This window comes from Meleagris gallopavo, chromosome 1 (assembly GCF_000146605.3).
Source record: "Meleagris gallopavo isolate NT-WF06-2002-E0010 breed Aviagen turkey brand Nicholas breeding stock chromosome 1, Turkey_5.1, whole genome shotgun sequence".
NCBI classification, from domain to species: Eukaryota; Metazoa; Chordata; class Aves; order Galliformes; family Phasianidae; genus Meleagris; species Meleagris gallopavo.
Genome location: NC_015011.2, coordinates 41,333,990 through 41,352,667, shown reverse-complemented (window position 1 = coordinate 41,352,667; position 18,678 = coordinate 41,333,990).

The following is an 18,678-nucleotide window of genomic DNA, read 5'->3' as shown; positions in this document are numbered from 1 at the left end:
TATGATTTACACAATGCTGACTGAAAATTCTCCATCACCACCACCACTTAGTCTGAACTCTGGTGAACTACACGTGCCAGAGGATTGAAGGAAACAATAAACTTCAGTTTTCCAAGTTCAGTGTCTCCAAAACAATTAATATAATCATTTTATTTTGTGAATGAAAACAAAAAAAGTCTTTGTCCAAGAGATGGCAAGCATTAATAATTTTCTTAATTCTGTCAATCAGAAAAACACTGTTTATTATGCTCACCTACTGTTTCTTGGTAGCAATACATTTGAACAACTTAGCACTTCTATAAATTTGCAATATTTTACATCAGCTGTGCTCAGTGACTCTAGTGTATCTTTATTACATTTTAACAAACATAGAGTACTGAACATTTTTTTGCTTTTGAAAGTTTCTGAATGGCAGTATGTACATTTATTTGCTGACATTAATATTTCCTTCTGTGTTTTAATGAGTTGGGCTTTTTCAAGATTTCATGCTATACTAACGATTTATGTATCCAATCCCTTAATGCCTTCATGCAGCCATTACTGTTAAATTGTCTTCCAAAGTTCGAACTTTCTGGAGGGATTAAGTTTCCCAATAACTACACTGAAGCATGTGCTAATACAATCAAGTTTTGTATTGTTACATGCTTAAATTGAATTATTATGTGCTGATGTGTAACAGAAAATAATGTAAAATTAAAGCAGATGACCATAATTGTGAAGAATGCAGAAATGGAAATTCAGCCCTCTTTTTCTTCCACCGTATCCTGAGGAAAGTTATTTCAACATGTAACAGGACGAATCCCTAACGCAATTATAGCTCCTCAGACTTATGTCCCTTTCTACATGATCCCATGATAAGCAAGTGGGAACTAAAATACAGACTAGACTTGTTTTCCAGGCAGACGTGAGCATTGGGCTTCTGGCCAGTCACAAAATACAGGGACAATTTTCATTCCTTATTGGCAAAGAAGATATTTTCTTGAGCTCATGGTAAAATATTCGACTGAGATCACAAAAGCCTCTTTTGTTTGTCATCACTTCTGCTGTGCAGGATAACAGCATGATAGTAAAATTGGCCCAGTTAGAATAAAGAAGCTGCAGAGCAGAATGTATAGCTTTTGTCAGTTTAAGTGACTAGCCCAAGTGACAAAATGTCATCTGAGAAATTTCACCTTGTCATCTCCTACATTGTGATTGATGATTATTAGGACCCCAAGGGTTATTTAATCTGTCATGTTCTTAAAGTTAAATATTTTAGGCCTTCCTTTTTCTCAGCAATGCTGTCATCATTAACAAAACATAGAACAGCCTTCACCTTCATAAATGACAAAGTGGGGATGTGTCTCAAAACCAATTAATAGCATCAGTGAAAGGAGAGACATAGCATGTAAATCTTTTGAATCGCATCCCTAAGAATAATGCAATGAGTTCTTTGGTGAAATTATTCCTTTGCAAGAACTTGAGTAGAAAGTATCCCACCAACATTGCTGTACTGCCTGGTGTTTTGTTTTTAATTTTTTATATTATTCCAGAAGAATCCAGTTATCTCAGCTTTGTGTTTTCATCTTTTTATTCTAAATATTTCAACCGTTGCATCAAAAAATAGTTGTGCAGATGAATAATGCCATTACAATCTACAGCAGGGTACTTATCGCATTTCAAGTAGAATTGCTGATACACAGCAACCCTTTAAATAAGCACATTACAGTACACATAATGTAGTGTGTGCATGTGTGTGGGATGGAGGGGTGTTGGGATGGAAGGAAGAGACAGTGCTAAGACTTAGCAAAATTTACAGGTAACTACTGTGAACTTCAGTCATATACCCTGGAGGAAAGCTGGATGTTACAGAATTTCTTCAAAAATCCAGTCCTTGGCAAGAGCAAGCCTCAGGATTGCCAAATCCTATACACTGATCAAAAGGCTCAGTAGGAGCCACACCCTGTGATGGCCTCCACAGCCATCTGCAGATCAGCACCATCACCTCTCTGTGACTGCATGTGCCAGAACCAATGTGCTAGCATCACACATACCTACATATCCCTGGGGGCACCTAAAACAAATTCATCCATATCTCCATATAGGCCACCAAGGTGGCAGTTCCACTGAGATTCTAATTCTGTGTTGCATGACTCAAACAGGCCATTGGCTTTTCAGCCTGGGCCATATGTAGAAACTCCAAACTCCCCAGATCCTTAGGTTTCTTTTCTTGTATGCATACACCTTTAAATCCTGCAGCTATCCAGACTCTATGTCAGCCTCAATCACTGACATCCCATGCTCTCCTGTTGAGTCACATTCTGCAAATTAAAGCTTTTTGCAACTCAGTTATGTTTAGCAGCCCTACTACAGCCCTTTATGAAGGTAGCAAAGATTTGAGTTGCTGTTTAGGAAGAAAAGACTTCTAACTGTTTAGCTAAATATTAGACTTTTGAAATTGTCCCAGATGGCTTAATCTCAAAAGTTGTTATGTAATTTAGATAAACAGTGAGATGACCAGAACAACAAAATTTGGACACAGTAAATCTATAATTAGGGAGCTGCTACTTTGCAAGGTGTATTACACAGCTGTTCATATGCTGGTTATGAGCACAGGAATTCCCTGTGAGTTTTTCGTCAGAGAAAAAAATAGTTGTGTTGCATAGGTATGTTAATCCTGTTATCTCCTAAAAAGGAGAGGTGGGTGTCAGCCTCTTCTCCTGCATAGCTAATGATAAGATGAGAAGTAATGGCCTCAAATTGTGCCAGGGGAGGTTGAGGTTGAATATTAGGAAAAATTTCTCTTAAGAAATAGTAGTGATGCTTTGGAGCAGGCCGACCAGGAAGGTAGTAGAATCACTGTCCCTAGAGGTATTCAAGAAACGTCTAGATGTGGCACTGAGGGACGTAGTTTAGTGGGGATAGTAGTGATGGATTAGACTGTCTTAGAGGTCTTTTCCAACCAATAATGATTCTATGACAGCCCATCAAATTTAAGGTAGCAACAGATAGTCAAGTTTTTGTAATCAATTCTCATAGGGTTCCTGTTGAAAAAGCTGCCTGAAGAGACAGAGTGAAGCTTAACCACTCCTTGTGGTGAATCTCAGGCTGGTCTCGGTCTCTGATCACAGCCTGTGCTCATTTTGTTGGATTTCATCTTGCTCACCACCTTCTGTAATCTCAGTTCTCCAGCCACAAGTCCACTCAACCTCATACTCTTTCCATACCTTATATCCATGTCGATTACCCTCCCTCTTCATGTTGACAAAGGCTGAGAAACAGTGTACTTTTCATGACCCAAAACATGCAAGACATCCAACCCAACAGCACGTGCACCTTCTTATGGCCATCCAGTATCCAGATTTATGTGCACCATCTAGTCAGACAGCAAGAGAGGAATGTACAGCTTTGGAATGTTAATGACATGCATAACCTCTTCTCCTCACAAGGTCTCTCTGCAGGCTGTGGTGAGCAACATAGTGTCTGTCTTCATCTTACCTCCTATTTGATCCCAGGAGGCTCCCAATACATTTGCACATTAACCCTTATTCAAAAGGAGGGAGGAGCAGGGCCTTGCTCCCGACCTGGTTGGTAGGATGTTCAGAAACTCTATGATTTCACCTGTCCTCCTTCCTGTGGGCAAACACATTAATGATTAATCTACACAGAGAGAGGAGGACTCAGCCTTGTAATCCTTGAGTGTAGAGATGTGAAAGTGAATGTCTGATCTCTGTTCAGGCAAGACATGGACTCTGAAAGACAGAGCTGTCCCCTCTAAGCTTAGAAGGTGAAGTAGGTGAGCTTTGATTGGCACACAGCAAGGCAGAGCAGATTGAGATTGGTGAGGAAGGGATTGCTCAGCCAAGCCCCCTGAATCCTACTGTGCAGAACTCATCAGCAAATCAACATATTGAAAAAGTCATGGTTGCCAGATAATGTCCTCTGTGGAAGGAAAAAGGGAAATATCATTCCAATCATTAAGAAGGAGGGAAAGAAAGACTTGGGGAATTAGGAGCTGGTGAACCTCATATCTGTACCTGGAAAGATCACTGAACAGATCTTTCTGGAAGCTAAGTTAAGGCATATGCAAGACAAGGAGTTTATCCAGTCTGGTGGCCCTCTATGATGGAGTGTTGACATCAGTGGATAAAGGAAGGGCAATGCCATCTACCTGAACTTTTGTAAGGCCTTTGACATGGTTCCACATCACATCCTTTTCTCTAAACCTGAGAGATACAGATGTGAAGGCTAGACTATTTGGTGGATAAAGAATTGGTTGGACGGCCACAGGCACAGGGTTATCATCAATGGATCTATGTTTGAGTAGAGTTTGGTCGCAAGTAGTGTTGCCCACAGGTCTGTTTTGGGACAGGTGCTCTTCAAAATCTTTATCAATGACACAGATATTGGGATTGAGTGCAGTCTCAGCAAGTTTGCTGATGACACTAAGCTGAATGGTTCAGCTGATATGGAAGAAGGAAGACATGGCATCCAAAGGGACCTGGACAAGCTCCAAAAATAGGCCCACAGGAATGTAACAAGAGGGCTTTCTGCATAAGAAGTATAAGGAGTGGATGGAGCAAGTCCAGAGGAAGGCCCTGAAGATGACCAAAGGGCTGAAGCACCTCACAGAAAAGATGAGCAGCTGAGCTTGTTAAGTCTGGAGAAAAGAAAGCTCCCAGGAGATCTCACTGTGACCTTGCAGAACCTAAAGGAGCTCATAAACAGGAGAAAGACTAACTTTTAAAGAGTCTAATTGTGATAAGACAAGGGGAAATCACTTTAAACCAAAAGAGTAGAGATTTAAGCTAGATGTTAGGAGGAACTTTTTAATTAGAGGGTGGTGGGGCACTGGAATATATTGCCTTGAGAAGTTGTGAATGCCCCATCACTGGAGGTGTTCAGAATTAGGCTGGATGGGGACTGAAGCAGCCTGATTTAGTGAGTGGCGGCTCTGATCAGGGCAGGGGCATTGGAACGTGCTCCAACTTAATCCATTATACAATTCAATGATTCTGTGATCAACTATTAACCTATGTGCCTTTCCCAAGGGTTGAACTGGCCCACTAAATTAATGTGTGTTTATTATTAGGTATTGAATTCCTAAGGGAACAAAAGGCCAAAATTATATAATTAAGACTTTGTTTGTTGGAATTGAATAACTTTTCTGAAAGGGCAGAATAGACATGAGAGTAAGGAAGAAAATAGAAAATTACTGATTCACATTGACTTGTTAATAATATGAAACTCTTGCATATAAATCATATAGTTTCACATAGGGATTCCTAAATTGCTAATTTGTAAATGACTTTGTGCGTTGCAAATATCCGTCAAATCAGAACTGAAAGATATACATAAACAAATTTACTATGCAGTAAACAATAATTTTATTTAAAATTGTTTTTAAAATGAATCTTATTTCCACATCAAACTCTAATGTGTGATTCTATAAAGTCATAAAAATGTTCTAGGAAGGGCAGGGTTCAAATTCAGGAGACAAAGGCAGCTATCATATGATTCTGGCAATGAAATAAAGCTTTTGAAATATCAGAACATGCCATCTACTTGATTTTGCTCCTCCTAGGAAGCAGCAAAACAAGAAAATACAAGTTTGTCTTTGAAGAGCATATAGTATCATTTGAAATAATTTTTCACCTAACCTGATCAAAACCATTTTACTGCACTTAAACAGTTGTCTGCTCTATCAGTAAGATATTAAACTTGCTTTCAATGTGCTAAATACAACCCTGAACTGAACTTATCTTGTGACTTATTCTTCATTAACTGCTCCAGTGTAATTACAAGTTTTTTTGTTTCAACACATGTTTTGGAAATTAACATTTATGGAAATCAACCAAAGCTACAGCTATATTAAAGAAAATAACTGCAGAGAGGTCTCTAGAGGTGGAGTATGTTACTGTTTCCTGTTGTTTATCAGAAGTTCTCTGCTTGAGACTGCTGCCTTTAGAGCAAGTTGATAGAACAGCTCAAGTGAAAACTTTTGATTTATTTTGTTGAAATATAAAATCACCAAGTCAATTTGAAATCCTATTTAAAAAACAAAGCTGAGGTAGATGATATAGCCCTCCAAGTTTTGAAGATCTATTTCATTGTACATCCTGTCAGCTTTGGAGTGAAAGATTACTTCCAGCAAAGGACTGCTAACAGAAACCTGAGTATGTGATAAATCACACTGTAGCCTGTGTCAATTGTCTAACTGCAGCCCACTATTAAGAATAAATAAGTAACATGCCAATAGAATGAGCAGGCAAATAATCAAATAATCCTACCAAATAACAGGCATGATATATAACTTTTAGATATGCAATTGAGCATAACAACATAAAAGCTGGTACTTGGTCATATGTTATGATATCCAGAAACATCAAAGCACAAACTCCAATTTTCAAGTTGTTCCTAGAAACTAGACTTATGATAATTAATAAGCCTAATTTCCAGTTGAGACACGTTGTTGTTGTTTTTATTTATTTGTTTGTTTATTTATTTTTTTTTCTGCAAGTACTAAAGTGAACAATTTACTTCCCAATGTAACTTTGCGGATACAAACTCATGTTACCCCGGAAAAGTAACACAAATTATATATTATCTGGCTATTGGATATATCCACTTTACAATATACAGAATTCACTACTGCCTAAAAATTTTTTCCTTTAAGAATTCAGGCAAGCATGTTATTTGCTTTGTCTATTCCAAGTAATATTGTACTTTCCTCTTTCCTTCCTTTTTTTTTTTAATGTGGCAACTTCTTAAGCTTTTGCAACCTTTTTTCTTTTAGGAAAACAGCCAAAATAATAGTTAACCCTATCCAGTGCAGAGTCATTTGCATCTTTGTCAGTTCTGTAGCAAGACATTTTTCCCTGTTAGTAATAAAGAGCCCATGGTCACTCTGTATGTACTCATGAGCATCACTCTTCTCTCTTTTGGTGTCTTATTTATAACTCCTTTGCTGAATTGTGTTACTTATTTTCCTAACGGCATCCAGAACAGAGAACAGATTATTTATTTTATCTCTACAGAAGCTTTCTATACATTGAAAACTATTAAAAAGCTTCTTTTCAAGCCTCTTCCAGATTAAACAACTCTGTCTCCTTCACAGGCCATGTTTTCAGCAAGTTTCACTTATTTTGTCCTATGGATTTTCCTACTCCTTCACTTGCATCCAAAGAGATGTTGTACAAAAATTAGCAAGGCTTTCTTGAAGTGGCTGGTATCTGAAATGGGATAAAAGCATATTCTTACTTCTCTAGACTAGAACAGTAGATAATATAACAGCAAAATATCTTATAGAGCTTTTCTCCTATAAGAATCCAAGTTAGCTCATGTGGCTTATGTACTTTCTGTGTCAGTGTACTTCTTGTGAACTATACAGTCTTTTGAAGAACATGAAGAACAGACCAATAGATGTTCCTGTATATTTTTATTACTTAAAGTTCTGTCATTCAACAGATTTATTTTTATTTTTTATTTTTTATGTTTTTACAGCTATCAGAACCAGCTGGAATCTTCACAAATGATAAATCAACAGTAATTAGTCCAGCCACAGAGTGACTTCCATCAATGAGATTAAGTTGAATATTGGCAGTCTCTCTTTTTTGAGTGTGTTATGTTGGAATTAGACATAGCTATTTCAGATATGTCTTTTAGCTAGGAAGTCACTGTGAGCCTCAGCAGCCATATGGCAACTTCTCCAAACATCAAATAGCTGATTTGCTACTGAAGTTTCCTTTTAAGAATCCTCAATACGTATCAAAATGTTCCCTACACTTTTTCCTCCTTAAACTTTCTGAAAAAAAATTACTTCAAAACTTAACATTTTTCAGCAGAAAAAATTAGAGCTGTGTTTCTGAAGAAAGTTTGCCTATGTGGGAGTTATTCCAGAATAGTCACTCCTGATTAAATCCAGGAAAGAATCTTCTGATTATGAACAAATGTGGTCTACTTCCAAAGAAGTTAACCTATTTTGAAAGAGATTGAGTTCATTTGGTAAAAAGTCTCATTTTCAATTAGGCTGTCCAACAGTCAGTAAATAATGAGAAAAAAATACATACTTTAATTTGAATCTTTCTGTAATAGAACTTAACTTTGCAGAAAAAAAGTCACAAGCCCTGGAATATTTCTGGTATGATGTACTTCCCAACAATGGAAGAGCATCAAAACCTGTTGGACAAAAGTGTTGTGTAAAGCTGAAAAACATAAATTATCTGAGAAATAATTATCTACCCAACTTTGTAATGTATTTGGATAATGTAAGGTTATTACAGGACTTTCCTAGAATGTTAACATTTTCATTTCCATTATCTTTAATAAATGAACATTATATAAGTTATACAGCAATTACATCTCTAAATATTCACTCATTTCTGTGAAAAGGCTATTAACTTTTGGGTTTTAGTTATTATATTTATTTTAAGTAATCAAGGTTTACCTTTTAGAAACAAACCAACATACATTAAGGAACTCTCTGAATTGTATTGGAATGAATAACAGCTAGCATTTCAGCAGCTACCATCTGCAGTAGAACCTATGTTTTTAGATATACTTAAAGGTTCTGTAATCCATTTCTCTCTTCTTTAGGTGAAGATTCACAGGCTATCAAATGCTAGCATCAGATTAACGCAACTTTTGGAACACTGACCTATTCAAAGTCTATCAGAACTGTGTTTAAAAATTTTGCCTATATTACTAATGAACTTGCAAATTGTAAGGTTTGCTTTTCAGATAAAATCTCTCTGATCAATTCTGTATCACAGGCCAAAACCACAAAAGAAGCTCATTTTGAATAGAATTTAAATTGTACCTAACTATCATTATGCATCGGAATGTTCTACTTTTGAGGGGAAAAAGCTAATTAAGTTCAAGGAAGAGATGCAGTGTTTCAAACTATTTTGCATTTGCTTCTCTATCTCTATCAAACTGAATCTGATCCAGGACAGAGGTAGGGGTAGGAGCAGTGTGGAAATTGCCCACTTGGCACACAGGCAATGACACTTGTATCTCCATGAAGTGCTCCACTGTGAGTTACAAGGGCTAGACACTAGACTGTTCCCACAGAGGATATGGAAAAACAACTCAGACCAACACCGAACAAATCTGTAATTTTCCCATTCCCACGATTTTTCTTCAACAACCTGGATCACACTTCTTTTATCTTGTGGATCCAAATTTGCCGAGAAAGACTAGGAAGCAAGTAAATACGTCAAATAATGGCGGGTATGGAAGTGCAGATTATGCTAGCAAAGATCATCACCTTCGATGCAAGGCCTACCTGGGAGGGTCTTGTTTGATGGCATACCCTGTGGCAATGCATTTTCCCTTGTGCAACAGTGGGCATTATAAGAAGAATATTTCATGTTAAATTCAGCTTTCTCTGACGTCATTTGCAGGCTGCTGTTTCTTTTCTCTCTCTCACCTAGCAAGGAGTTGCTATCTGCAGAAGTGACATGAGAACAATACTTTATGTAAATAACTTCCAAGTGGAGGTAGTCATTAATGCAGACAGCTCTAAAGACAAGTGGAACAGCATTTGGCAAGAAGAGCCTTTTATGAGACTCTCTTAGTCTGCAGTCTGACTCAGAACATGCCTTTCTGACTTCTTTATTTTTTATTTATTTTCTTGGAGTTCAATCCCTTGACCTGTAGGGCTTTTTCCTATTGCACCAGAGATTATTTGGGAACTTGTTGCTAGCTGCAGTAAGTGCAGAGTTGAATGAGCAGAGGAGGGAGGGTAGTGTTCAGTATCATCACTAATCTGTAGACTGTTACCATCCTGTCCAAAGTCAAACTCAAACTTAAAGCTGCACCCACAGCCAAATGTGTATAATCCCAATATTCCAAAATAAAAAAAGTGATAGGTCAGTGCCAGCTTACTCTTTGTGAGTGATCTGCTCCTCTACTTCACTGGCACATTCACCCAGGCACAGAAGCACAGTGAAATGTATTAACTATATCTGAATCTGAACATGCACAGCCCCATAAAACAGTCTTGTGCAGATGCCAGCTTGCAATGGCTGAACACAATGAACTGATCTCAACTGAAGGCAAGGAAAAGCAGGGCTGAGTGTCTCATGTAAAGGGTTTTAGGGGAGGATGAAAGAACAAGCCCTCTATTATTGGCAGAGACACTGCAGAATGGTTGGGGATGTGGATTATTTTGCTTTCAATTCTCTTGCTGTAACATGCTAGGAAAGCCAAAAGATTAGCAAGGAAGCAAGTAAACATGTATTTTCTCAAGCATGTGTCACAACGTATAAAAATAACAGAGCCAATATTTGATCCATAAAAGGTGCAATTCAATCTTCAAAGATGGATAGTTGGCAGGCATATGTTCCGTTGTCTATGTTTAAAGCACAAAATCAAATCAAAACAATAGAATAGGTTGGAAAGGATGCCTAGATGCTGTCTAGTCCAACACCCACCAGCATTTAGCAGCTCCATCACCAAAGTGGTAGGAGGTATTCTAACCTTTCAGAGAAAGTTAGAGTACTTTTTGGTATAAGGAGTGGTAGTTTCAATGGTAGCACCTGAGTTATATGGATAAGACAAGTCTTAGTGATAGGAAGAACAGATAAAAAACATAATAGAGAAAGAAAACTTGAAATAGAATAAGGTGTAGGAAAAATGCCGGAGAATAATATTCTATTTGTACTTTCTGAAAGATATAATGCCCATGCTAAGTTTTTTTCTTTAGCACCTTTGCTCTCTGTCTCATATTTTTTTGCCCTGTGCTCTTCTTTAAATGTAGGGTGCAGAAATACACTAAGTAATCACATTTCTCTTCATGTTTGACCACTGACTGAACAAAAAAGAAAAATCAGAAATGTGAGCCTGGAGAGCCAGCAATACTTTTCCAGATGCTATATTAATTCTGTTCTTATCCATCACAGTGTAGAAAGCATAAACATGTTTAATACTGTATCCTTACAACAGAGAGATATTAGTCACTGGACACAAAGAAAAAAAAAGAGAAAGAGAGAGAGAAGAGAAGAAAAAAGAAAAAGAAGGAAAAAGAAAGAAAGAAATATTTAATACAAATACTATGAAATAGGATGCAGAAGAAAAAGGAAGGGCTAAGTTAAATAGTTTGCTGATTTCCAAGTAGCAAGAGGTAGAAACTCAGCATAGGCTGAGTGATATGTAATATGGTAAAAATGAGAAATTTATAGCTTATATGAAGTGAAATTTTCATAGAATAGTCACTGAACAGTGATCTTTTCTTATATAAACCATTTCAAATATTCTACATAACAATTGGAGATTCCAATACTTGAAGGGAGGTTCTATATAGAAAGCAACCTGAGGACAGATTCCATAGAAGAACTGATCCCCAGATTTATTTTCTGATGATTTTTTCCTGTTTCGCTGGATGCAGGATAGTATTTCTAATTCCACATTTATTTATAATTTGCTTTTCAGCAAACAGCTACATGATGCTAGTCTTGAACCAAGAAGAACAAGATAGAGCCAGTGAGTTTCCCAGGCACACATCATCAGTCCCAACAAAGACTGGCTAAACTCTTGTGGATATTAAAATTACATTTAATTTGGAAGGAAATGCCAGAGCATTGAGATGTTAGACACTAACAGATGAGTATTTTCATAAATCTCCATCTAGTTTGGTATTCCATCATGATGACACAAAAAGCCCAGAATAAAATAAGCCACAGATAAAGAGGCCTACTGTTGAAGTATCGACTTACAATCTTTCTCCCAAATCTAGTCTAAAAGCAAACGTAGGGGTGATGATATCAGCAGCAGATGTAGGTTTCAGAGAGGGCAATGCAGTTCAGGATGACTGTAGGAAGAAGGAAAGAAGCCAGAGGATTTTCAGAATTCTTTCTTTAAATCATTTCTGAGGATTTCTGAGCAAGAACACTAGCTTGCTGTTTGTTTTTGTCTTGCTTTGTTATGTTTATTTATTTTCCTCTGTTTGAGTGAGCAAGACATTGCATTTGTATTGTGAATAAAGATTTTACTGAAAACATAAGTATTTGATACAAAAGACTTCCCTTAAATGAAACAAAAAAGCAATGCTCAAAATAAGGCCTAAAGAATGTTAATATATTTGGAAAAACACTACATCATCCTTAGTATTGAATTTTCAGTAAAGTTTTTGGGTGCTATATTATTTTGAAGATTTAATTAACATTTTTTCATTTTGTACTGAAGTGAATTGGAAAAACATATATAGATGCAATTTATTTATAGATACAGACATAAGAAATGATAATATCCTGAAATGAAGCAGATTGAGATTTTGAGCATTGTACCTTAACTCTCTCTATTAAGCTTATAAGTTATCTGTCACTAAAATTCTGAAACTTCTCAGAGAATCATATTTTGACTGAGATAAAAAGCGTCTACTGATGACCTTTCGCTAGAAACTGCAACAAGTTCTGAAGGACAACGGACTCTGAAATGGAAGCACATTTTCACATGAGATAGTTTGTACACTAGGGAAATTACAAATTGGCAATCTCTTCAGGGAGGTAGCACTCAAGTGTCAAGAGAAAAGCAGTGTCTTCTTATAATCCAGTCCTAGTTCCTGCCTTCACTAAGCTTGCAGGATTATAAGCATATATGAGGATTTCTAACAGTGAGCAGACTTTATACAGAACGAAAGAGATATCCATTCAGCTGACATTCAGGCTCTCACGTACCCCAGTGAAGCTTGAAGTAAAACCTTTCCATGGTAAACAGGCTATATAAGTGAATGGAGGAGAGCTGGCACAACACTTGGTTGATGAGGACATGAGGTGTAGTCACAGAATACCCCATACTCCCAGAATTGCTCCTTCCACAAGCAATGCTGAGTCTCAGAAATTTTCTGGCAGGCCTTCAGTGGCCATTCTCAATGTCTGTCCATCCTCAGTGAGGGCTTTGCCAGCCTTCATTCCTATCTCTGCTGTCCTTGAACCACACGGTCCTGAATTCTCTGCTCTTCTCCTGACACTCCTCTATGTTGCTCACCCTCACCAAGATGTTCAGCATCTCAGTTGTGTCCTTCTGCTTAAACATTTCTCAGAAAGCTTCTCTCTCCACAATGGAGAAGCTGTACCAGCAAGCAGACAGATAGGAGGATCCAGCAAGCCACAAAGGAAACAGCACAAGGATCCTTCCCAGGCAGGGCTGGGTGTGAGGGAGGAGGGCTGCACAACATACAGTTGACCTCCATTCACTCCATCAGGCACTTAGATCCATTCAGATCCTAGTACGCACACAGCTTCAACCTGAAGTGATGCAGGATAGTAGGTATTCACAGAACTTCCCATATACTACAACAGCTCTGTAACATTGAAAGATCAAGAAGAAAAACAAAACAAACAAACAAACAAACAAACAAACAACAAAAAAACCCAATCAATCAACCAAACAAAAACAAAACCAGAGAAAAAGCTATGGCAGGCTTGGTGGAAAAAGAAAATACAAGTCCAATGGCTGAGACTGTGACACAAATTCAAACTAAAAGAACTATTTTGCAATATAATTTAAACTGAATTCAGGTAAGTTGTCAATGCAAATAGTGACAACTATTTGTAGAATAAAACTATTCACATGTGGAGTTATTTGGTAACTTACAAACTCTGTATTTGAAAATAACATTTCTATCCTCTCAGTGAAGAAGTGTGTCAAAATTAAAATAAAATAAAAACCCAAAAACCCCAAACACTGAAATGCAAATAAAATAAAAAGCACAAAACTATTTATTCTTTAGGAAATCTTATTCCCAAAGACTGATTTCACACTTTCTAGCTTTCTGACTGATGATCTTTTTGCATAACTGAGACTGACAGTAGTACTGTGGTCTCTGTTTCCTCTCTGCTGTTGCTCCTAAGAAACTTTTTCTCTTGGCAAACTTTAGTTCTCAGACCCAAGGGACCAATTGCTTCTAATTATGACAGAAGAGTCTTCATCTATTTTCATCCTCTTATTTTTGGTTTCTTCTTGAAAAATATATCAAATCTGCTTCCTTCCATATGGAATATTTCTGGAATACTGTGAGGAACAGCTAACAGTAGTCACTCCAGATATATTTAGTTTTTTTAACTCTTTTTATCCTTATTCAGATCAAGAATAAGGTATGTGAACACAGTGAAAGTATTTTTACTTATAGAAAGGATGGCAATTTTTCCAGTTTTCATAATCTGACCCTCTTCCAATGAACATATTTATTTTACGAATCTATAATATCTTAAACTGACAACTGCCAATAGAATGCATAAACATCTTATTCAGAAGGGAAGGAAATCCACAAATGACTAGGAATTACTATTACACTGTTCCCATCCCCCTCAGAAAAATCTTTAAGAACTTCTCTTGAGTAACAAAGCTGTATAAAATTAGACTCGAGTTCATGCAGACTAAAAATAACTGGATAGTTCTCAAATATAAATAACTTTTTTTTTTAATTATTCAAACACCGCTTGCTAACAACCTATATTATCTTATTTTCAACAGAAGGAATACAAGGGTTGTGTTTAAGCTCTTAATTTTCATTGGGCCTTATCTGATTTAAAAATTATCCACATATTACTAATCAAAGGTGACATTTTATTTCATTTAATATAAACTCAAACTATAAGAATTGCAGTTCTTTGCTCATTGCTTGGGTAATTTTGAATTTGAAATGTAAAATGAACTTCCTGATAAAATAAATTGGCTATCATTTTGAGGATACAAAGCAGAAATAATTCCCTCATAACTTCAGGAAAACTCAGAACCCCCCCTGTGTTTTCACATATACATTGAGTTAAATCTAAGGAAGAGACTTCCAAAGAAGTTTTATAGGATTAAATTTCACATCAGTGGTACTGAAAATGAGATAGAGAGAGAGAGAGAGAACAAGTTGGCCCAAATACATGTCATTAATACTTGGGAATGGGAGTATTAAACATTTATTCACTGTATCGTATGAAATTCATTTCATAGAACAAAATTGTCTCTTTCCTGCCTTTATTTTGTTCAATTCATCAGGAAAGGTGTTTATTTCTTTAAATATATATATATAGAGAGAGAGGATTTTCTGCTTTACCTTAATGAATCCAGCTATATTTACTATGGGCCTTGCACTTACCTTCCTATGCTCAGTTTTCACCGAGAGCATGAATTACTCTACTAGACTAACTACGTCAAAACTGCCAGTGACACTGTCCCCTGGGAGTATCCCTTAAGTCCAGGCCAAGTTGTACAGGATGGGTCACGTTCTCACTGCAGACAATAACGTGCTTTGAAGCACATAAGCTATATGTACTCAGAATAACACTCAGACTTAAGTTCTTTTTGAATCTCATATGGTACTATCTCAAATGTGAAAGACGTAAGTATAATTTTGCTGTGATTTTTCAGCTGAAAGTGAATGAAATAACAGAGCAAGAACATGATATAGCCTCCAAAATGTGTTATTCTATAGAAAAAAGCTGTTGACATACATTGCATATGTTGAGGTTTGAAGTAATGTTGAGAAGTAGCCAGAATCTGTTGGGGTAGTGCTAAAGGCAGAGCAGGGCATGGAGCATGGATTTTGTCCATGAGCAACTATGAGAAATTCTTACTGGAGCAATGCACTTCCTGAGCTACATCGCAGAGGGAGATCTGACTAATTTGTTCCAAACAAAAATTTAAGAGAGAACTGACATATGCAGGATGCATTACAGAAGATGGGATCTGAAGAGAAAACAATGAATTTACTGTCAGTTTGTCTTACCTAATGGCCGCCTGCTTCTTCTGAGATGAAGATAGAATGTCCAGTGTCCAAAGAGAATATGTGAACTTGATTCTCACCGTGCCAAAACATTGGTATTGTGTAACGCAGTCTTTATCATCTTTCCCAATCCCTTTGTATGTTTCCACTTTTCACATTAGATCTATAAAAAAAATCAAAAGCTTTGCAGAAAGGCTTCTGTTGTCCAATGCTTTCCTATGCTTGAGGGAATCTTTCATAAAAATTTCTGAGACTGCCCAAAGATAGTACAAAAGCAGTCTTGCCTGTAAATGGGAAAACTAATTTTAATTTTATGGGGTAGACCTAGATACACAAAAGAGGATTTTTGTCAAATTAGCTTGGTCTTATCTAACTACGATATTTTTTTTTTTTTACTTCTAGATGTCTGACAAAACAAGGGAATAAAAGCTATCCAAGGGGATTTTGGACAAAAAAAAGGGGATGTAAAAAGCCACCTTCATCCTTACCACAGCCTGGCTCGGCACCTTCTGAAGGCTTCTGTCAGTAAGCCAAAGGCTCCCAAGCCAGCTGGCTGTCATGAGAGTGCTGGCATTGTTCATACCTTGGGTCCCTAAATCATATTGCTGGAGTTAGATTTCTTATCTCAGTCCTTGCATAAAGCAGGGGCAATGCTGTGCCTGGGCCCCTGAACTCCTCCAAATATCCTTTGATCTCAGCTCAGTTCTTGTAAACGCTCAGATTGTCAGGATTTGAGGCTAGGCAGGATCTTTTTCATATGCACGAGCCCTTAGATTATGTGGTAAAATAGATGCAACACCAGCTCCTGCTCAGTCTCCAGAGTTCTTGGCTCCGTAATTCACATATCCTGACCCATGCCCCACCTCTATGTAGGTCTGTGCCTTCTCCATGGGGATGAACTGGTGTTTGTGCAAGTGGATCAACCTTGCCTGCCTTTGAGCCATGTTTTCTGTTTTCCTCAGAAAAGACTGTGGTTTCCATTATTTTTCTGTAAGTCAGCAAGTCAGCATTTCTCTCAGTAAGGGCAGTCCTTCTCAAGAAGCAGCATTAAGCCTTGTTAGGTTGGCTCTGCATTGCCTCTGTTTTTTGTTGGTTTTTTTAGTTTTTTTCTTTTTTTACAACATTTAATAGAAAAAGAAAATAAGAAAATTTTATAAAAATTCACTCTATAAGCAAAATGCGGCATTTTTTATTTTTCTGCGTGACTGCATGAGGCAAACTGCAATTACAGAAAACTTTAGGCAGGTACCCTGAAGTAGTTTAAAACCTTTAAAAATCAAATTTATTCCCACCAGACCTAGTAATCACAACAGTAGATGGGGAAACACATGAGTTGGGAGATCTCTTTTAATGTTCCTTCTTCTATACTTCATTCCACTTCTGTTAGAAACACAATATCTCAGTTGGCTTTACCAAGAACTTGTAAGCTAATTCAAAACCCTGACATGAAAAATTCTACTGCAACATAAAATATCATTAGCTTTGAACAATACTTTATTAAGTGGGCATCTTGCATTGCAACTTTTTTATTAAATCAGGTTGACAGCAAAAGGAGGCCACTTAAAGGGACAGAGGTTGTTGGCCTCTTCACAATGAATCGAGGCAGTGTTACATCACTTCAGAACTTGTCTTTGGAGACATCAATCTCATTTTACACCACACTATAACTGCCAGCAATCAGATTTGGTGCTTTTTATTCATGTATAGTACTCATACAGAAATTAAACAACAGAATCATAACAATACATACAAGAGAATTATAATGATGAATGTTTCTTTAAACTGAAAGGAAGAGACTTATTTGTTTGCTTTTTTTGGTCTGCTGGACAACACAATGGTGGGAGCCAGTTTATTGCAATCTTTCCCACAAGCTTGCCCTAGGGAATAACTTTCTATAAAATCCCAATCATGTGGCACTACAGAAATAGAATGTAGTGCCTTTTTTAACTTTAAAATTATTGCACCAGCCACCCTACTACAAATGAGTTAGAACAAAACTGGCTCCTGTAGTGTGATCCCAATTTCTCTGAACACAACCCTATGCTTTCATAATGGAATACCGAGTAAAAGTGGCACAGCTGCAAAATGTACAAACAAAGAATAAGGAGATGTGGCATTCTCAGTATTTTTTAAGTGTCCTAAATGGAAGTGAATTTTAAAATATAAGCAGTTATTTTACTTTGGCCTTTGTGATTAAGTCTCTTACAGTCACCCTTTCTGAGACATAGAATACTCGTTCTCCACCTGTAATGTTTAATGTGTTGCAAAAAAAGTAGAGAAAATATTTATATAGCATCACAAAACATCCATCAACACAGTGGCATGAAGTGTATACAATTGCCAGAGCAGCCTGTAAGGAACACAAAACCTAGCCAGACCCCAGAGATGTTAATGTAGATTCCTCAGGATTCTGTAGATCGTCTCCTGAAGCTGCAGAAATGCTAGTGGCTTTAGATAATGCAGAGAGCTTGCCAGGAGTCGGCAGGGGGATGGGAGAGAAAAACTCTTTTCACACAGGAAGGTTAGGTGATATATTCAAAGTGACTTTCATCAGCATAAGGTTTTTACAGCCTCCTAAGACATTCTGAGTAATCCCCACAGATCACAGATTTTCTCAGCATTTAACTAAGAGATAATCGAACTGCAGCTCTCTCTCTCCAGTGTCATTCTGCTTGCTCTCGCATATGCAAATTGCTTTCTGCCTGAAGTTCTGCAGAATCTGCTAGGACCTTGTAAGGGAGGAAAAAGGCACAAAACAGAGGAAAAGCAGATGGAAAAGTGGAGGCAAGTTTTGCATAGGGTGCCACATCTCATTTCTGTGCAGCATATGTATGCACAAGCCGCTAAGCTCAGGGTTGCAGCCAAGTGTTCAGGCACACTGTGATGGATGTGGAGATCAATTGTTTGTGAAGGCAGAAAGGGTTCTAACCCAAGCTGATACTTTTTAGTTAAACAGATTATGTCGATTTTTTTTTTTTTTT